This window comes from Nannospalax galili, unplaced genomic scaffold, assembly GCF_000622305.1.
Source record: "Nannospalax galili isolate Female #2095 unplaced genomic scaffold, S.galili_v1.0 scaffold2538, whole genome shotgun sequence".
Classification (NCBI taxonomy): Eukaryota; Metazoa; Chordata; class Mammalia; order Rodentia; family Spalacidae; genus Nannospalax; species Nannospalax galili.
The window spans coordinates 37532-57059 of NW_008341667.1; the positions used below are offsets into that span (position 1 = coordinate 37532).

At 46.9% G+C, this 19528-nt stretch overlaps 1 long non-coding RNA gene and 1 other non-coding gene across 2 annotated transcripts in view; both read right to left on the reverse strand.

Moving 5' to 3' along the window:
• LOC115071062 overlaps positions 1-379 on the reverse strand; it is a 2315-nt gene extending 1936 nt beyond the window's left edge. The window contains exon 1 of the long non-coding RNA XR_003850167.1: positions 170-379. This is a non-coding gene — a long non-coding RNA (uncharacterized LOC115071062). The remainder of the gene's footprint in view (positions 1-169) is intronic.
• Positions 380-9836: 9457 nt separating this feature from the next.
• LOC115071063 lies at positions 9837-9940 on the reverse strand. The gene has a single exon (XR_003850168.1). It is a non-coding gene; the product is annotated as a U6 spliceosomal RNA (small nuclear RNA).
• Positions 9941-19528: the final 9588 nt, after the last annotated feature.

Genomic DNA, 19528 nt, shown 5'->3' on the forward strand with positions numbered 1-19528 from the left:
GGGGAGGAGGGTTAGGGAGGGTGGGAGGAGGTGGAAGGAGGAGAAGGAAAGGCGGCATTATCAGCTTGGGGAGAAATAAAATACCCCCAAAACAATAAAGATGAAAAGAGGTGTGGTATTCATGCTAAATGACATAGGACAGACAGAAGAGGACAGATCCATGACTCACGTGTAAGATGGAGCAGAGGGTCTGTGGAAATTCCTGTCTCTTTGGTTGGATATTTCCTAGTGCCCCACGCTGTAAGCCCTGAAGTTGATGAAAAGAGCGCCAACAAGTGGAACCTTCACAGAGGAAAGGGGGTGCAGAGGAGATAGAGAAGGGGGACTTTTTGAGTATATGAGAGTAATGGGAACGTGTGTTGGATTGAAGCTGACTTTAAAATTAATTGAGATCAATGAAAAATTTTCAAGGTAAGTAAGTCAATTGAATGAGGCTGGGCTTAAAAGTTAAGTTTCCCTGAAGGTTAAAGAGCAGACAGTTTCTTTTATTTAAAAAAAAAAAAAAAAAGGAAAACTGTTCTTGTTTATTGCGCATGCGCACTCAGGGTTGCGGGGTTAAAAAGGGCAGCCGAAGAGACAGCACTCATTTGTGGGTGCTGGGAATCGAACCTTTAACGTTTTGGTTGTTAGCCTTAGCCTTTAACGGCTGCGCTATCCCTCCAGCCCGCTGGCAGTCTCCAATTTAGCCTACTTAAGATACGTCATCAACGCTCTGCCCCGCCTTTGTTCCGCCTACTTTAGCCATGTGCTATACCCTTCACCCACTACTTCCGGGACTTGTGACGCGCGCCTCCTGCCGGACGCCCACATGGACAAACCACCACCTCACAGAGCCCAGGACTCCTGCCTCCCACGCCTGGCCCGGCTCCTGCTCTCAGCTCACGCAGTCTCTCCCACACAGCCCCCTGCACGCCTCTCCTGCCTCCGCTCTGCTCTTCCTTTGCCCTGCCCACCTCCCGACCTCACATCACTGCCGCACGCACGCATACTGTGTGTGCACCTAGGCTGCCCTTCCTCGCTGCTCACTCACAGTTTGCAAGGACTCCCAACTGGGAAAGTTTCAAGTGCACAGGTGGCGGTTATTTGGCGTCAAGTCACTAGTCTAACAAAGGCAACCTGCTTTAGGGGTTGGGGTTGGGGAGTCCACTAGTGCTTGGATGACTGACAGAGGTTTTCAAGTGTGTGAAGCTGGCGTCAGTATGAGAAGAGACCTCGATAGGAAAGACGAAGTAGTAAGTGGACACAGCTGGTTCTGTGCACTGGCCCTCCCATCGCCAGGGCTCAAGCCCTCCATCAGCCATACACACCTCCTTCAAGGAGCTCACCCGCTCAGGGGAGCACTCTTCCCCCCTGTAGTTTTCTTAGCCAGTACTGAGTTCAGATTTTCCACATCTGTGCTTGCCCCGGACCTGGCTGGGGTCGATGTTAAAGAACGTTAACAATTTTCGGAGCTTTAAGTCAAAGATAAAGAATATGGATAAAGAATATGGACAAGATATTTAGCTGGGTGTGCTGGTACAGTCCTTTAATCCCAATACCCTGGAGGCAAGCAGATCTCCATGATTTGGAAGCCAGCTTGGTCACCATGGCCACCTAGGATGAGTGTGACCTTGTCATAAAATTTTAAAAAATAAAAATAAAAATAATTTAAAACAGAAACTATCTAAACGTGCATCAAAAGAGAGAGGGAGAGGGAACGAAGGAAGGAAAAGGAAGGAAGGAAAAATGAAAGAAAAAGAGAAAGAAAGGAAAGAAAGAAAGAAAGAAAGAAAGAAAGAAAGAAAGAAAGAAAGAAAGAAAGAAAAAATATTGGAGGATTGGAGAGATGGCTCAGCAGTTAAGATCTTGCAGATGACTGGGTTCGATTCCCAGCACCTACTTGATGGCTAAGAACAGTCTGTAGCTACAGTTCCAGGGGATCCGGATGCCCTCATCTGACCTCAACGGGCCCTGGAGATGGCTCAACAAGTAAAGGTGCTTGGTGCCAAATCTGAGGACCTGAATTCAATCCCTGGAACTTGCTTGGTGGAGAGAACCAACTCCTTCAAATTGTCCTCTGACCTCCAGGATGTCCTTGGCACAAGCATACACACATATACATGCAGAATAGAAAAAGAAATGTAAAAAATTTTCTTTAATGTTGGGTGTATGATGGGGTACACCTGTAAAAAAAAAAAATCCCAGAACTTTGGATGCACAGGCCGGCAGATCTTTGAGAGCAAGGCCAGCCTGGTCTAGATAGCAAGTTCCAGACCAGCTGCAGCTACAAGGAGACCCTGCGCCCCGCCCCCAAAGAATGTGGACAAAATCCAATTCTCAAATTGTTTCATATGGCATATGCTGTTGTTTACTTTCTTTTCCTGTTGCTGTGAACACATGCTTGTGCTCAGCTCACTTTCCACATTGATTCAGTCCAACATCCCCTCCCAGGGAATGGTCTTGCCCACAATTAAAATGGCTCTTTACAAGTCAATTCCTGTAACTGACTGAGAAGATCCCTCACATTCATTCTCAGAGGCTCACTTTACTAGATAATCCTTCACAGGTGTGCCTAGAGGCTGGTCTCACCCTTAATTATAAATTCTGAAAACAATCACCATCACAGTTTTGTTAGTTAAAATGTTTTTTAAGAGCAATTTATTAAGCATGTATTCTGAAATATTAATACAATATTGTTCTGGATTTTGGAGTGTTTTGTGTAAGTTTTAGAAGTATTAGCATTGTTCAAAAATGGATTCTTGGGACTGGAGAGATGGCTCAGCAGTTAAGAGCACTGACCACTCTTGCAGAAGACCCTAGTTTGCTTTCCAGCACCTGCATGGCTGCTCAAAACCATCTGGAACTCCAGTTCCAGGAGAGCCAATAAACCTACTCTCTGGCCTTAGTGGGCACCAGCACACACACATTTGGTATACATGAATACATACATGCACGCAAATTCTCCTACACGTAAAATAAAAGCTTTTAAAAGGACCTTTCTATCAAAAGGTACACAGTACAGGACTGGAGAGATGGCTCAGCGGTTAAGAACACTGGCTGCTCTTGTAGGGGATCCAGGTTCAATTCCTAGCACCCACACAACGGCTCACAACTGTCCATAACTCCAGGTCCGGGGAATCTGACATCCTCCCTTCTGACCTCAGTGGAAATTGCACGACATGGATACACTTACAAACATGCAGGCAATACACTCATACACATAAAATAAAAATAATAAAATATTTCTTAAAATAGTATAGTCAGAGTCTGGGGAGTGAGTCCCTGCACCTGCGAAATGAGGGACAGATAGCATCTTGCTGATGGAGAAACTGGCTTCCATCACCACCTACCTCCCCTCCTCCACCCCCCCACCCCCGCTTTTAAGGTATTCCCTACAGGTCAAGAGACCACAGAATCTTGGAGAATGAGCTGAGGGGTGTGCAGAATATGCCTGGTATGTCTCTCCTTTGCTATATTTAGTTAAGTGACACCCCAGAAGACAGAAGACCTCATATTTGTTGGTTCCCCACCAATGTGCAGAGTGTTGGCCCTTGTTGATACTGGTGCTGACTGTACAGTTTTATATACAGTCACAATGTACTTTTGCTGCCTTCTATATTATTTTGCAACACATTATTTCACAGTTGTAACTAAATTATGTACTGTAACATCACTTTCAGTGATGTGTAAAGAAATAATTTAACAAAAAGAAAATAGAGGTGCTAGAAAGATGGCTCAGAGGTTAAGTGCGGGCCCCCGGTTCGATTCCTAGTACCTACAAGATACCTAGCAACCATCTATTACAGGATTTGGATGCACTTAAATACATATGTACATGCAGGCATTATACTCATATATAATTTTTTTTTTAAGTTGAAAATGGTGGCTGGGCATGGTGGCACCCAGCACTCAGGAGGCAGAAGCAGGCGGATCTCTGTGAGTTTAAGGCCAGCCTGGTCTACATAGTAAGTTCCAGGACAGCTGGGGTTACAGGGAGACCCTGTCTCAAAAAGACAAAAAAAAAAAAAAAGTTGAAAATGGTAACTGGTCATGATGGCACACACCTTTAATCTCAGCGCTTCAGGAGGCAGAAACCCTGGTGTCTGAGTTCCTGGTCACTGACTACACCGAGACCCTGTCTCAAAAAACAAACATAAAAGCAAAAAAAGTTGAAAATGGTGATAAACAAACCTCTGATCTTTGTATATTACCTGGCTTCAATCATTTCATTAGGATTACAGAAAATAGAGCTCTACTGATGATGTCTTCAAAGTGGTGAAAAACCGAATCCCAACCAAAAATACTGTATTTAGCAAAACTAAAGGGGGTTGTGCAGGTGTGGGTGTGAGGGGGTGTGGGTGTGAAGGGGTGTGGAGGTGTGAGGGAGTGTGGGGGTTGTGAGGGTGTGGGTGTGAGGGGGTGTGGGTGTGAAGGGGTGTGGAGGTGTGGGAGTGTGGGGTTTGTATGGGTGTGGATGTGAGGGGGTGTGGCTGTGGAGGGGTGTGGGTGTGAAGGGGTGTGGAGTGTGGGGGTGTGTGGGGGGGGTGTGGAGGGGTGGGGGTGTGAGGGGGTGTGGAGTGGGGGGGTGTGTGGGGGAGGTGGAAGTGTGAGGGGGTGGGAGTGTGGGGAGGCATGGGGGTTGGCAAAGAGTGCTGAAAGGCAGGAGAAATGGCTCAGCAGTTCAGAGCACTGGCTGCTCTAGCAGAGAACCTGGGTTATGTTCCCAGCACTTAACATGACAGCTAAGAAGTGCCTGTGGTGTAATTACATACTTGCAGCCAAAACACTTTTGTACATAATATAAAAGGTTTTTATTTTTTAAAAAGATACTTTATTTATTGATTTTATTTTATGCGTATGAGTGTATTGCCTGCACGTATGTTAAGTGCACCCATATCTCAGAGCCCGACGGACCGCTGGGTTCCTGCTGCCTAAAGCGGCCCATTCTAGGCTCCTTTCTCTAAAGGCAGGACGTCAAAGGTCATCATGACCTTTGTTAAGTAGGGATTCATCGAAGTAGACACCTGCTGGTTGTGGTGGGGCGCATCGGTAGGATGTGCTGAAGAGGCCAGCCTGGGCTATGCATTATTTTCTAACCCCTCTCCACAAATAAATCCAATCACGCACCACCGTAAAACAGACTTCGGACACCTACGAAATGTGTTTCACACAGTCATTTCACCGCTACTTCCCTTCTGGGTTCCCCAAACCCACGCTGCACTGTCGCACTCCGCATTTCCCATTTTAGGTCTTCACTGAGCCACCGGGACCAGAAATGCTCATCACAGAGACGTGATTGTTGGGAGTGCTTTTACCCACAACTCATAAAATTAACGTTCTTTAGGGCCTGGCAGTTCAATTTGCACTGAGTACTTCAGGGAAAGAATGAGAGGAGGTCCTGGGCTCGGGAGCTGGCGCAGCCATTAAAGGCTCGGGCTCACAACTAAAAAGCACCCACATTTGTCTCTCCAGTTACCTTAAGCTTCCAAGTACACCCTTGTGCATATAGCTCTCATATCAGTAAAATAAAAGTTTATTTTTTTTAAAAGAAACTGCATTTTTCCCTTTAAATTTAATTGAAACTTAAAATTTAAGCTCAACAACTTCATAGTTACCTTTATAAATTTTTAAATCTATTTTAACTAGTTGTAAAGCCTGCGCTCTCCAGGGCTAACATAGGGCTAACATATATTCGAAGAGATACTTCTCTACACCCCCTTTCTTCTGTTTGAGGTTCCAGTTGTTGGCATTCTTTGCCATCAGCTTCTCAAAGGAAACAGTCCAACCAAAGCAGCCAACTCTGTTTGCTCCATATTCTGCATATGAGCCACGGATCTGATCTGTCCTCTACTTTTTGGGGGGCGGGGGTGTCTTTTGGTCTTTTTGAGACAGGGTCTCCCTATAGCCTCAGTTGGCCTGGGCTCACAAAGACCAGGCTGGCCTTGAACTCAAAAATATCTGCCTGCCTCTGCCTCCCAAGTGTGTGCCACCACACCTGGCAGATCTGTTCTCTTCTGGATGTGCTGTCACTTAGCATGAACACCTTTTTCCATTCTTATTGTACCTGCTGCATCTTCCAGCAGATGTTAATGCTGTCTCTTCTTTTCTTCCTTTAAAAAGATTTGTTCACATCTCAAGAATCACTGTCACCTCCCCTCAAGCTGCCAGGGCGCAGGTGCCCCCAGCAACTTTTCTCCCAGTGTCTAGTGCTGATCTGTCTCTCACTACTGAACAGGAAGTTAAGGAGTTGTTCAGGCCTCTGCAGCAGTCCCAGGGTAGGACACCCAGATGGAGGTTGGGGTGGGTGGGTGATAACCTTTTTTGTGTATAGCATCCATGGTATTTGTCTGCTCACTGACTAAGTCCCCCACAGGCCACGCTTGACCATTCCTCAGAAGCTCTGGTTTGTCAGGCCACCTAAGTACATCCCTAAGGTCTTCAAAGGTGGTTCTGTAGTGATACAAGTTCTAAGTAACAATTTCCTCCGAGGTAAAATGAGGGAACTTCTAAAGGGAGGTACATAACAGGATGTTCTAAAAGGAAGTTAAACAATTTCATAGCTTTAGGAAGTCCCTGAAACTAATCAGATTCCTGAGGCCCCTCCCTCCCCAAGCATACATACCCTGAACTGTGAGCTAAAAAAATAAACCTTTCTGTCCTTAAATTGCTTTCATCAGGGTATTTTATCACAAGAACAGGGGGGAAAATAAGCCAAGGGCTGGAGAGATGGCTCTGTGGTTAAGAGCATTTTATGCTCTTGCAGAGGACAGTGATTCAGTTCCCACCCAATGGCCAGAGCAGCTCATAACTGTCTATAACTCCAGTTCCAGGGGATATGGCATCAGCTGTTCTTGGTTACCAGGCACTGAATGCAGTACATATACCTGTAGGCAAATTCTCAAACAAATAAAAGTAAAAATAAATAAATCTTTAAAAAATGAAAATAAAGGAAGACAACAACCTCATGCCGTATGAAACAATATGAGAACTGGATTTTGTCCACATTCTTTATCTTTGGGCTTAAAGCTCTGAAAATTGTCAACATTCTTAAAATCTGGCCACAGCCAGGTCCAGGGCATGCACAGATACAGAAATTCTGAACTCACTGCTGGCTAGGAAGTCTATAACTTGGGAAGGGTGCTCCACCTACTTGGTACCGTCCTTGAAGGAGGTGTGGACAGCTGATGGAGGGCTTGTGCTCTGGCTCTGGGAGGGCCAGCGGTGTACAGCTTCACACACATGGAAGTCTGTGTCAAGCATCCAAGGACTAGTAGACCTAGTTGGACTCCTTATTACTGACTGGACACGGATCCTGTGCTCTTTAGGAGAGACATGTCGTTTTCCTGTCTCTGATGTAGAGCCTGATGGACTATTCAAGGAAAATAAGAATGTTAATTCTGTTTTCTCTCGTGTCAGCAAAGCTCGGCTGACAAGTTTGTGCTTAGAACACTGACACAGCTAGTTAGAACTACTTACAAGTGTCCTGAGGAAACTTCAATTCTGTTTGTCTTGGGTGGAGACTTCTGCAATGACTTTCAGGGAGGGGATATTTTAGCATGCTTTTCTTTACTAAATTTGTAATAATTTGGTTTTAAGACTTTACTGTTAGCCACTGTTCTCACTGTAACCCAAAGCCTAAGGCATAAAAGATATGTGCTACTTCCAGATTTTGAGACTTGCGCGCCTCAGGACCAGGCTGCAGCCATAAATAAAAATACCTGCTTCCTGTACACTCCTTGTGTCCTACCTGACCTTTCCAGACATACTTCCATAGAGCCAGAAGACAGCTGCTACATGAGCACTTGACTTTCCCAGTTGGGAGTCCTGGCAAACTGACCGAGTAGGAGGAAGGGCAGCCAAGGTGCACACACAGTGTGTGTGCGTGCGGCAGTGACGTGTGTGTGGTCTGGAGGTGGGCAGGGCAAATGAAGAGCAGAGCGGAGGCAGGAGAGGCATGCACCGGGCTGCGTGTGAGGGTCTGCAGTAGCTGAGAGGAGGAGCTGGGCCAGGCCTAGGAGGCCAGAGTCCTGGGAGCTGAGCAGTGGTGGTTTGTTTGCCTGGGCGTCCGGCAGGGGGCGCGTGGCGCCCTGTCTGGAAAGTAGTGGGTGAAGGGCGGGCCTGCGACTGGGGGCCAGGGTTGCCTGGTGCGGGGAACTGGGCGGTTGGGAGTCGGGCGGGTGCACGTGTTCGAAGGCCCAGGTGGAGTGCATGTTTTTTGGAAAGAGACCGGCGGAGTTTGTGGAGCCTAGGCGGAACGTTTATGGCCTCCAGGCGGCCCTGGCTCCTGGAGCATTTGGGGCAGCTTGCATCATCGGTTGGCAGTGTCATCAAAGCCTCCAGTGAAATTCAGTATTGTCAATAGTGGTGGCGCATACCGGTAGGATATGCTGAAGAGGCAGAGGCAGGTGGATCTGGAGTTCGAGGCCAGCTTGGGCTACACATTTTTTCTTTTCCCCCCCCCCAAAGAGAAATCAAGACAGCCTCCCAATTCTTTTAGGTCCCTCTCCCCTCGGGGTTTTTCCGCTTTTAGCACGTCCAGCTCACCGAAACACTTCTTGAAGAACTTGAAGGGAACGTCAACTTCAACAGATGCCAGGTTTTGCAACGTTCCAACACTTCTTCATTTCAAGAACTGCTGTCTTCCGCTTACATTTAGGGACATGGAACTCATAAGCCCACCCTGGTCAACTTGGTTCTCTTGGAGAATTTACTGCAGTTTAGTTAATTACACTTATCTTTAGCTTGAAACCAGCTATTCCCACTGCTCATGTTGTGTGGTGGTCACACAGTGACAAAAATAAATAAACAAATAAATAAATAAATAAATCCCCTTCTCTGTGTCTGCCCTGCGCCATCCTTGTCCTGTTTGGTCCTTGCTGATGTTCTTCTCCTCCACTTAACGTCTGGGAGCACTGCAGGGTTCTCAGGAAAATTCCAGGAAATAGACATTTCCCCTAGATCCTGCTCGACATCCTACACTTACTTCATGGATTTTGCCTCTTGCGCTTGTCTATTAGCTTCCAACAAAACCTGGTTTCATCCTTATTATATTCGGTTTGTGTCCTCCTCTTCCTCGCTCTGGTCCTCTTTCTGTCCTGTCTCTTCCACCTACTTCCTTTCACACTCAGATTTCCTTTTTCTTTTCTTTCCTCCTCTTTTTCCTTTTCTTTTTTGTTTTTGTTGTTCTTTCTTTGTAGACCCAACTACCCTGGAACTGGCTATGTAGACCACACTGGCCTGGTATCACAGAGATCTGGCTGCTGTGCCTCCCAAGGGCTGGGATTAAAGGCGTGGGCCACCACGCCCGGCTGAGGTTCTGGTTTTTGTTTGTTTGTTTTAATATTACTTTTTATTCCTTGAAGGTTTCATACATTTACACAATGAATATTGATCATATCCATCCACCAAAATCTCTCTCTCGCTACCTCCTCCACTACCCTTCAACTTCTCAAATCATCAACAAGGAACAAGGCTTCTCCCTCACTCAGTAGCTGCTGAAAGTTTGTTTGATAGGTGAAGAGTGGAGATAGAAAAGGGGGAAAAAAAGAAAAGAGAAAGGAGTGAGTGAGGTCCACAGTTTTTAATGCAGAGGACACAATTTCAATGCCCGTGTTGCTCTTCTTCATTTTTCCATAATTAGCGCAAAGGAAAAAAGCCAAAGGATTTGCTGGTGAGGGTTCAGTCTCCTAACCAAATCCACATCCCCAGTCTCTGTATTATTTTTAATTTTTTGAATTTTATGTCTATGAGTTATGATTCCTGCATGTTTGTAAGTGCACCTGTGTTATGCAAGGCTGGAGAAGGGCAGAAGAGGGCGTCAGATCCCTTGGAAGTGCAGCTACTGACAGTTGTTAGCTTCCTTGTGGAAATGCTTCCAGAACTTCCATGTCATCCTTGCCCAGGGATCATGCTAATCTCCGTATTGTTCCAATTTTAGTATCTGTGCTGCCGAAGCAAGCACCCTCTATTTCTTTAAGTTCAGGTGGTACTATAGACTACAAGTTCCAGCTTTGCGAATTGTTCTCTGGTATGCACACTACACAGCTGTTGGTACAGGAGTTTGCAGCTACTCTGGAAGATAAAGAGTGTGTAATCTAACAGCTTAACATAATTTACAGAGTGCAAATTGTCAGAAACTTAGGAAAAGAACTAATGGTCTAAGTGCAAAAGCAAACTAACAAACAAACAAACAAAACCCAAAAAAATCTTTTGCCTTGTGCTCTTCTCACTATTCACTTGTCTTTCCCCAGAAGTAGTTCATTAACACATACCAAAATAGCATCATTGAAGTAAAACCACATGTCTAAACTTCCATGCTCCACACCTACATGTGGGTACACCATGTCACGTTAACATGCTGGAGGTTCAGCTGGTGTGTGGTTCCCTGGTGCCGCTAAGCCCTTTCAGTTGGGTTGAAATTTCATTAAACACATATCATTTTCTTCCTCCTTCAGGTCAGACTAGCAAGCTCTACCTTTAACATGCCTTCCGCACAACTCATCTTCAGGATGAGAAGAAGAATGTTGGATTCAGGAGGAAGTGTGAAAGTTTAGACCTCTGGAGAGGCGTTTGCTTTTTCTTCTTTTCTTTTCCTTTTCTTTCTCTTCTTTTCCTTTATTTCCTTCTTCTTCTTCTTCTTTTTGACAAGAAGGGGGGCGGGGGAAAGAAAGAAAGAGGACTAGAGGGAGGAAGAAGAGGAGACCCACCACCGAGTATAAGAAGGACGAAAGCAGGTTTTTATGGGAAGTGAATAGACAGACACATAGAGGAAAAACCCATGAAGCATGTGTAAGATGCCGGTCAGAGGATCTAGGGGAAATGTCTGTTTCCTGGAGATTTTCTGTGAGCCCTGCTGTGCTCCAAAACATGCAATGGATGCAAAGAACAGCGACGAGGACAAGCACCGCCACGGGACAAGGATGGGTCAGAGCAGACCCAGAAGTGGGGCTCTGTGTCAGTGTGATCACTGAGCATGGCTCTTGGTTTAAGCTGAATTAGTAAATTCAATTACTTACTTGAAATGAATTCAATCCTCAAAGGCAACCAAGTTGATCAGGGTGGGGTTAAGAGTTACATGTCCTTAAATTTAAAGAGAAGACAGTCTTTCTATGAAGATCGCGGCGAGAATTGCCGAATATGCCAACCAAATAAAGCACATATATGGCTAGCATGTGGGTGGCAGGATCCATAACTAATGTCACAAAATTAATTTCAGCTGTTTAAGAACTTAAAATAGTAATGGATAAAATGGAGGACAAGGTATGTCGGTGCTATTGCACTTTCCAGACCAAAAGAGGAGGAGGAGAGGAAGGAGGAAGAGGAGGAGGAGGAGGAAGAGGAGGAGGAGGAGGAGGAAGAAAAAGAAGAAAAGAAAATGTAAAGAAAAAAGAAAAACCCAACTGGAGGACACATTTGGTTCGGTATTTGCAGATGTGTTTTGCGGTGAGAATAACCCACTGCCAAAGCTGTATTTCATCCAGTTTCCTTGTCTTCAGCACTTCCTTACTGCGTGCACCTCTACAGCCACGAGGGTGCGGCCTGCAGGAGCCCTAGTTGAGGGCTACTGTGAGCGCCCAGGAGAGCTGTAGGGATGGCGCACCCATTATAAGGCTAATGCTAACAACCAAAACGTCAAAGATTCGAATCCCAGCACCCAGAAATGAGTGCTGTCTCTTTGCTACCCTTTTTTCCCCCTTCAACACTATGCTTCCGTTCTCCTTAAGTAAGAAAATCACATCTTTTAGAAGACAAACACACACCGTGTTACTTCACTCACAATTTCAGGGCACGCAAACCTAACTTTGAAGCCCAACCTCTTTCAAATGACTTACCTTCAAATCTTTTATTCATCTCAATTAATTTTAGTCAGCTTCAATTCAACAGACATTCCCAGTGCTCACATATATTCAAACAAACAGTCCAACTTCTCTAGCCGCTCTGAACCCCCGTTCCTCTGTCAAGGTTCTTCTGCTTTGCTGACGTTCTTTGCAGCAACTTCGGGGCTCTCAACCTGGGACACAAGGAAATTGCCAACCAAAGAGACAGGCGTTTGTTTCCACAGACCTGCTGTACTGTCGATCTACAGATGAGCCGTGGACCCATGGTCCTCTTCTGTCTGTCCTGTGTCACTGATCATGAACACCTCCTTTCATCTTTATTGTTCATGGGGCATTTCCTTCCTTCCCCAGCTGACATGCCACCTTTGCTTCTTTTCCTCCTCCTTCCTTGTCTTGCCTTTTGTCTTCTCCTCCCACTTCCTTCCCCTTTTCCTTCCCCTCCTCCCACCCACTCCCTTCTCCCTTGTCACCTCTCCCCTCTCTCCTGCTCTCTCCCCGCTCCCCTCCCCACTCAGCTTATTCTTCCTTCTTAAGGCTGCCCTTGGTACCAGAGATCTGCCAGCCTCTACCCCCAAAATGCCGGGATTCAGGGCATGTGCTACCATCCAGGCTTTCTCCTCTTTCTTTGAAAGTGTTTGTTGTCATCTCATGAACCCAGCTCCAGAGTCACCAGGACATAGGTGCTCCCAACATTTTAAACCTTCTCTCCGTCTCTGTCCCTCACTTACTGAACAGGCAGCTCAGGAGCTCTCCCTTCCCCCAGACATCAGCAGCAGTCCCAGGAAACCCCATCCAGACGGAAGGTCAAATCTTCCTGTCCATGGCAGCCTTGGTGCTTGGCCTCTCACTGACCAAGGCTCCCCATGCTTCAAGAATGACCTCTGGTCAGGAGGTTTGGTTGGTCTACAAGGGATCATGCCTCTTCCCGAGGTCCCTGAGGACCGTCTAAGGTAATAGTGCAGCCATGCTGCCAGGAGATCCCAGCCTCCTCGCTGCTGCTGCTGCTGCTGCTGCTGCTCCTGCTGGTATAGGACTGAGTCTGGCAGTGTTACAAGTGGAGGGGCGTGGAATTTGTGGTCTTCCTCAGTGTGGATGACATGTGGCAATCAAAAGTAAATGTTGAAGCGAGGCTCGGTGGCACTGGTCTTTAATCCCAGCACTCAAGAGGCAGAGACAGGCAGATCTCTTTGAATTCAATGCCAGCCTAGTTCTCCTGGTCTACCTAGTGAGTCCCAGGCCATCTGGGGCTACAGGGAGACCCCATCTCAAAAAAACCACATGGTTGGTGATGGGCATCTTGGCGCTGGCTTTAATTCCAACACCCAAGAGTAAGAGGAAAGGAGATTTCTGTGAGAATCAGGCCAGCCTGGTCTACACAGTGAGTTCCAGGCCAGCTGGAGCTACAGGGTCTCGGGGTCTGTCTCAGAACAAAAATAAAACCCCATTCAACTGTTTCTTCTTTCTTTAGGCTCACTTTCTTCACAATCACTTTCTTTACACTCACTGTGTAATGTTCCTGGGGTAAACAGTCTGGCCCGCTGCTTCAACTGCTTCTCTGCTGTGGATCCTGTTGTCATCAACATGGGTGTCCGAATTCCTGTTCAGGACGCTGCATTCACATCCTATGGGCCCCACATGCTCACGATTTGTAGAAATGTAGCCCAACAGAAACTGGAAATGTATTTGAAACGTGATATTTTTCTATGATGTTTAAAATCTCAATTGTGTTCTTCTCAAGCATGAACACGTGGAGGACAATGTCCTGTTGCTGTGTCAGAAGGTTGGACATGCTCAACCTTGGAAGCTATGTCCTCTGTCTGTGTCCACACTGAGGCACAGGAGCTTAAACCCAGGGGCCTAGTAGGAGGTTTTGCCCGCAAATCTCTTGGCTCTAGTTTCTGATGCCCCCTGGGATCATCTCTCTCACACAGGCTTCTCTCCTGGGTGTCGCCTGCTTGAGCTCTTCTGCAGAGGCCAAATCCATGAGGACACATGCTCTTGGACTTGCAGCCTTCAAACCTGGGAACTAAACCAAGCTGTTCTCATGAAAGTAGAAGACTGTCGGTACTATCTGTGAAGGGGAAAAGGGAAAGAGGGAGGGAAGACAGGTGAAGGTAGCGGGGAGGTGGGCAGTATCATTCAAATATGCACGTGTGACCATATCAGAAGGAAAGTCAATGCTTTGCACAATTAATAAATTCTTACATAAATTTGGAAAAGGGGAAAACTAACCTCTTTTTAATATTACCCGTGCAGGCTTGGGAGGTAGGCCATCGACCTTTAAATGTTTCCAACTATATTAACTTTCAAAAGATAGGGCTTTCTAGTCCATGCTGGCCTCAGGCTCTCTTTGTATCTGAGGATGACCATAAACTTCTGGATCTTCTAGTCTCCAACTCCTGAGTCCTAGGATTACAAGTGTGTACAACATGCCTAGTTTATGTGGTGCTGGGAATCATGTGTGCTAGGTAAGCACTGTACCAACTGAACGACATCCCCCCTCCAAAATTCTTTTTTTAAGTACTTTTTTTGTCTTTTTGAGACAGGGTCTCCCTGTAGACCAGACTGGCCTCAAATTCACAGAGATCGGCCTGCCTCTGCCTCCCAAATGCTGGGATTAAAGGTGTGCGCCACCACGCCTGGCCAAAATACATGTTTTTAAATTTTATCTTTATTTTATGCGTTTCGCCTGCATGTATGTAAGTGTATCTATGCATGCAATGCCTGTGGAGACCAGAATAAGGTGCGGGAGCCCCAGGAACTGGAGTTTACAGCATTTGTTAGCTACTATGTGGGTGCTGGGAACCAAACCAGGGTCCTCTGCAAGAGCAACCAGTGCTCTTAACCGCTGAGCCATCTCTCCAGCCACTTCCTACAAATATTCTTTCCATTCAATTTTATTGCATAATGATTAGGACTTATATGTTAAACTCTCCCTTTTGCAGTGGAATGTGAAATCTTGTGGGAAAGCAGCACGAAACAGGGCTGTTCATGAATTGGAGATGCCCTGATTTTTCTTTGTATTAAAACGTAGTTAATGGGGACTACCCTTGTTAAAATCATTAGCTGAATTAACAATGAGAGTAATAACCATCTATGAACTGACTTTCTTTTTGCCCCTGTATTTCTGTAGTCTGTACCTTTGTTGGCATTAAGATCATCACTCTGGAAAAGAATCACATTGATTTAAACCTTATGAAAACAGGTAACAGGCACCAGAGTCTTAGGGGGGCTTTTGAAGCTATCTTCAGCACATGGAAACTCAGTAAAAATGTTTTCTGCCTTCTCTAGCTGAAGATACATGGCAGGGAATTTTTGTATCATGGGTCTGTGACAGTTAATCTTATCAGCTGTACTGGATCTAGAATCTAGAAGTGATGCTCTGGGCACCTCAGTATGGGATTATCTAGATTAGTTTAGTTGAGGGGGAAAGATCCACCCTAAATGCGGACAGTGTCAGTTTATGCTGGGGTCCCTGGCTAAATAAAAAGGAGAGTGAGCTGAATACAAGCATCCATCACTCTCCTCTTGCCTGCAGATGGGACCAGAGACCTCCTCCTCTTGCTGCCCTGACTTCTCCACCGTCCCGACTTCACCGGACGTGCGCTTGAACTGTGATAAAAAATAAACCCTTTCTTGCTGAAAGTCTTGCCAGGTATTTTGTGGCAACAATGAAGAAAGTAACTAACTGGTCTACGGAACAAAAGGCCTAGAATATTCTGTGACACGCTGCAGCTCATTAGTTCACGCCACATTCTGAATCCTAGGGTACCTCGGCAGCAGTGAGATTGGTATTAATTTGAATTTCTGAAAGCACATTATATTAAATATACTCTTAATAGTTTCTAAAGTTTTATGAAAACAAAGAGCTATTCAAATAAGCAAATAGGCAAATTATGTTATCCTACTATTCCACAATAATTAGCATACTAATCACTATTAATTACTTGTCTTCTCACCTAATAGAACTAGAGTGCATTACCCTCCTGGGAATTACTATTCCCTAAATTATGCGAACAGTTATTGGAGGTCATCTTCGCATGTGTCTCCTTGCTAAGCTACGTGGATCTCACCCACTCACCTATGATGAGCTCTTGCCATTTCAGGCCACAGGGAAAGGTGTGTGGTTAGTAGAGTGCTGGGACAGGCCCAGCTGCTGCAGTCCGGGGCAGCTTGATTGAACGTCCAGGGCTGAGTGATCCCAGGTCTGCAAGGCCCTAATGGTGTTATCATAAGGACTTTGTGCTCAGGTGTCAATTTGTTCCACAGCTCTGATGATTTGTATCTGTGTTGGTTTTGTGCCCCATTCCCTTCAGGGGAATTGGGCCTTTATCTTTTCATAGCCTTCCTCTCCATCTGCACTTCTGTCTGCTTGTTCCGAGTACACTCGATTCAGCACATCCTGAAAACAGAAGTTAGCTGCACTCTCCTTGAGTCTGCCTCTTATGTGACAGCTCCACTTTTCTTCCATGTCCGTTCAGCCCCTTCTGTTTCTTACACCTGTGTCTCACTGTTCATAAATCACCATTTTCCTTTAGTTTGGACCCCATTGCTGTATGACTTGTGTTCACAGCTCTCTGAGTCTAACTAATCTGAATAATTTTCATGATGTTTGGTGTACAATAGCCTTGTTCGTGCAGAAGCGTGGAAGTGAAAGGGATGATCAGATGCATTCATGGGAGTCTGCTGTGGGCCATCTCTCCACTCACCTCCAACTATATATTCCCAGCTAACTCTCAAAGGAACCCTGTGATTTTCAGTCATCAATATTGTCAGTTCAGGATACTCAATTAAAATATAGACTAATTAAAACTTAGTTCTGACTAAAACAAGTCTCATAATTTTCATTACATATAAGGCAAAAAATAAAGCGAGGGAAAGAAAGAGGGAGAAAAGAGAGAAACTGAGCCCTCTAAGGCCAGAGAGCAACATGGCAGGGCTCTTGTCTAGAGTGGTCCCATTGTACCAGCTCGGCGGGTGTGGCTCCACGGAGCATTATGTCCTGCGTAAGGCCGCTGTGGGCTGGGGAAGTGAGCGAGTGGACTCTGGGGCATCCACTCTGCACCCAGCCCTTCAAGAGCTCCCTGCTGAGCTGGGAGAGGAAATATCATTCATTCCTCTGGGTGATAAATCAATGAGAAAGTACGTGCACCCACCCAGGAGTCAACCCTGGAGCAGAGTACTAGAGAGAGGTGGGCAGAGCTGGGCCTTCAGCAGAACAGCAGAAACAAAAGCAGAGGTGGAAAACAGTTCTTTCTCTCCGGACCTTGGAAGATAGTGGTGGCGGATATCCCAGTGGTGGCAGATAGCCCAGATCACCCAAGATATGCTTGGAAGGATGAATGACAAAGCTTGTGTTTCCGAGAAGTGACAGGTCCAACTGAGCACAGTGGTGGCACCTTGTGGTCCCAGCACTTGGAAGGTGAGAGGCAGGATCTACAGTTCAACACTAGTCAGGGATATGAGACCTTGTCTCAAAATCATTAAGATGGCTCAGCAGGCAAAGGCACTTGCTTCCAAGTCTGATGAGTGACTACGTGACAGGTACATTTCTGGTTTGGAAAAATCAGGTATCTGGTGGGAAGAAGCAGAGTTGGGAAACAAGGTCAAGAGGATCCAGGGAGAGAAGAGGAGGGAGGGGCCAGTAGGGGGCTCTACAGAGGGCAAATGATGAGGTGGGAAGAGGTGAGGGAGGGGAGGTTGGGGGTTCCAGGCCCTATGGTCCCTATACAGCTGCTACTGCAGTTAGGTCTCACACCCTAGCCCACCACTCATGCCCAGGGCTCTGGGAGTATGTAAAGGGTGGCTCTGAAGTTGACTTATAAGTAGCAAACACTCCTGGAATGCCTCCCCATCCCCCGTGACTCACTGTTCTTCCTTGGCCTTTGAGTTCAGCAGATACTCCTGTGTTCTGGCCCAGATGGCAACCTGTCACCATCGTGATCTCTGCTCTAGAAACGTCACCCAGCTGTCTCCATCCTTTCTTCTTACTGGACCTGGACTCCAGGCCTCAGCTCTGGGCCACTTTGATTCTGAAGCTAAAAGCCAGTTCTGGCTTGCTTTTTCTGTTTGAGACAGGAACATACTATGTAGCTCCTGGCTGGCTTTGAACTCTATGTAGACGAGGCTGTCCTCAACTCATAGTGATCCACCTGTCTCTGCCTCCCGAGTTCTTGGATTAAAAGGGTGTGCCAGCATGCCCACGGTTTTTTGTTGTTTTTTTTTTTTTTTTAGAGTCTCAGGTAGTCAAGGCAAGTCTTGAACTCCCTATGTAGTCGAGGATGACTTTGAACTTCTGATCCTCTTGCCTTTACCTCCCAAGTGCCAGAATTACAAGCACGTGCCACCATACCTGGGGGAACTGAACTCAGGACCCTGTGCATGCAAGGCACTCTACCAGCTGAGCTATGCTCCCAGCCCCCAAGCAACCATCTTGAGTCAGAACAGAGTTGAGGGCTGTGGGAATGTGGCTGAAGCCACAGGCTGGGTAGACGGAGGAGCAGCAAGACCACAGTGGCTCACCCAGAGGGGCACCCTTTGCCTCACGCCTCATGTTGAGTTACCCCAACGTGTTGGCTCTGAGGGAATCTGACGTTACATTGAATGCCAGCTGTGATTCTCGTGACATTGCCAAGGAGCAGCAGGGGAGGTCATATACCGGCTGTTCACCATGAACTCAGAGAAGCCTAGTTCCTTGGGGTTAAGAAAATGATGCTGAGGCCAGGACCAGCTCACCTCAAAGATCTATCCATTTCTTCCCACACCTCAGGTCAGTGCTGAGGGAGAGGGGGAAGGCATGGGCAGTGCGGAGGCTGGCCTTGTGACTGACCAGGCAGATGTGTGGACAGAAACCTGGGGTCTCAGTCTGAGGTTGGGCATGGTGGTACAGTACATACCTGTAATCCCAGCACATGGGAGGTAGAGGAAAAAGGACTAAGAGTTCAGTCATCCAGGCTACATAGTTAAGAGGACAGCCTGGGCTATAGGTGACCCTGTCCTCAAAAATAAAATAATAGAAAAGTACCCATGCTGAAGGTGTGGCTTAAGTCACAACTTTGAGTCAAAGAAAGGGTGCCAGGGAGTGCCCATTTGCACCGTCCTATGCCCTTCAGGGAAGGCTGGGGGAATGGAACTAACCTGAGGCCACAAAGGCTTGCAGTGTCCCACAGCCAAGAGCTTGCATGCGGCGGTCTCTCTCAGAAAAGCCTGGCACACCCAGCAGTCAGGCAGCAGGGCCTCTTTCTGGAATCTACTTGCTCTCTGGCAGGTCTGGTGGGTGCAGTTCTGACGGGAGCCCTGTCCAGAGCCTTGGAGGGTGGTCCTTCCTCAGGTTGTGCTGTTGTTCCATCTGCTGCAAAGGCCTGCAGGTGCTCCTTCAGGATCTGGCTCCTGTCTGCCTGATTCCCGCGCCAGTCCCTCTACAGCTGCTGCTCTGGCCATACGGAGGCCGACAGCTGGCATGCGCCCTGTGCAGGCCACCCAGAGCAGCGTCAGCCCTCCTCTTCCATGGCAGGGTCCTCCCCATCTGCTAGCTGTGGTCACTGTGGATGTAGGCTCCCACAAATGACTGCAGCACTAACACGCAGGCTGATGGGGAAACAGGCCACAGGAGGGGAGGGCTGCTGCTTGTGGGGCTGGGCACTATAACCTGCCCTATCTGCCTGGGCATCTGAGAAGCGCCACATGACACAGAAAGCAGGGAACAGCAACAG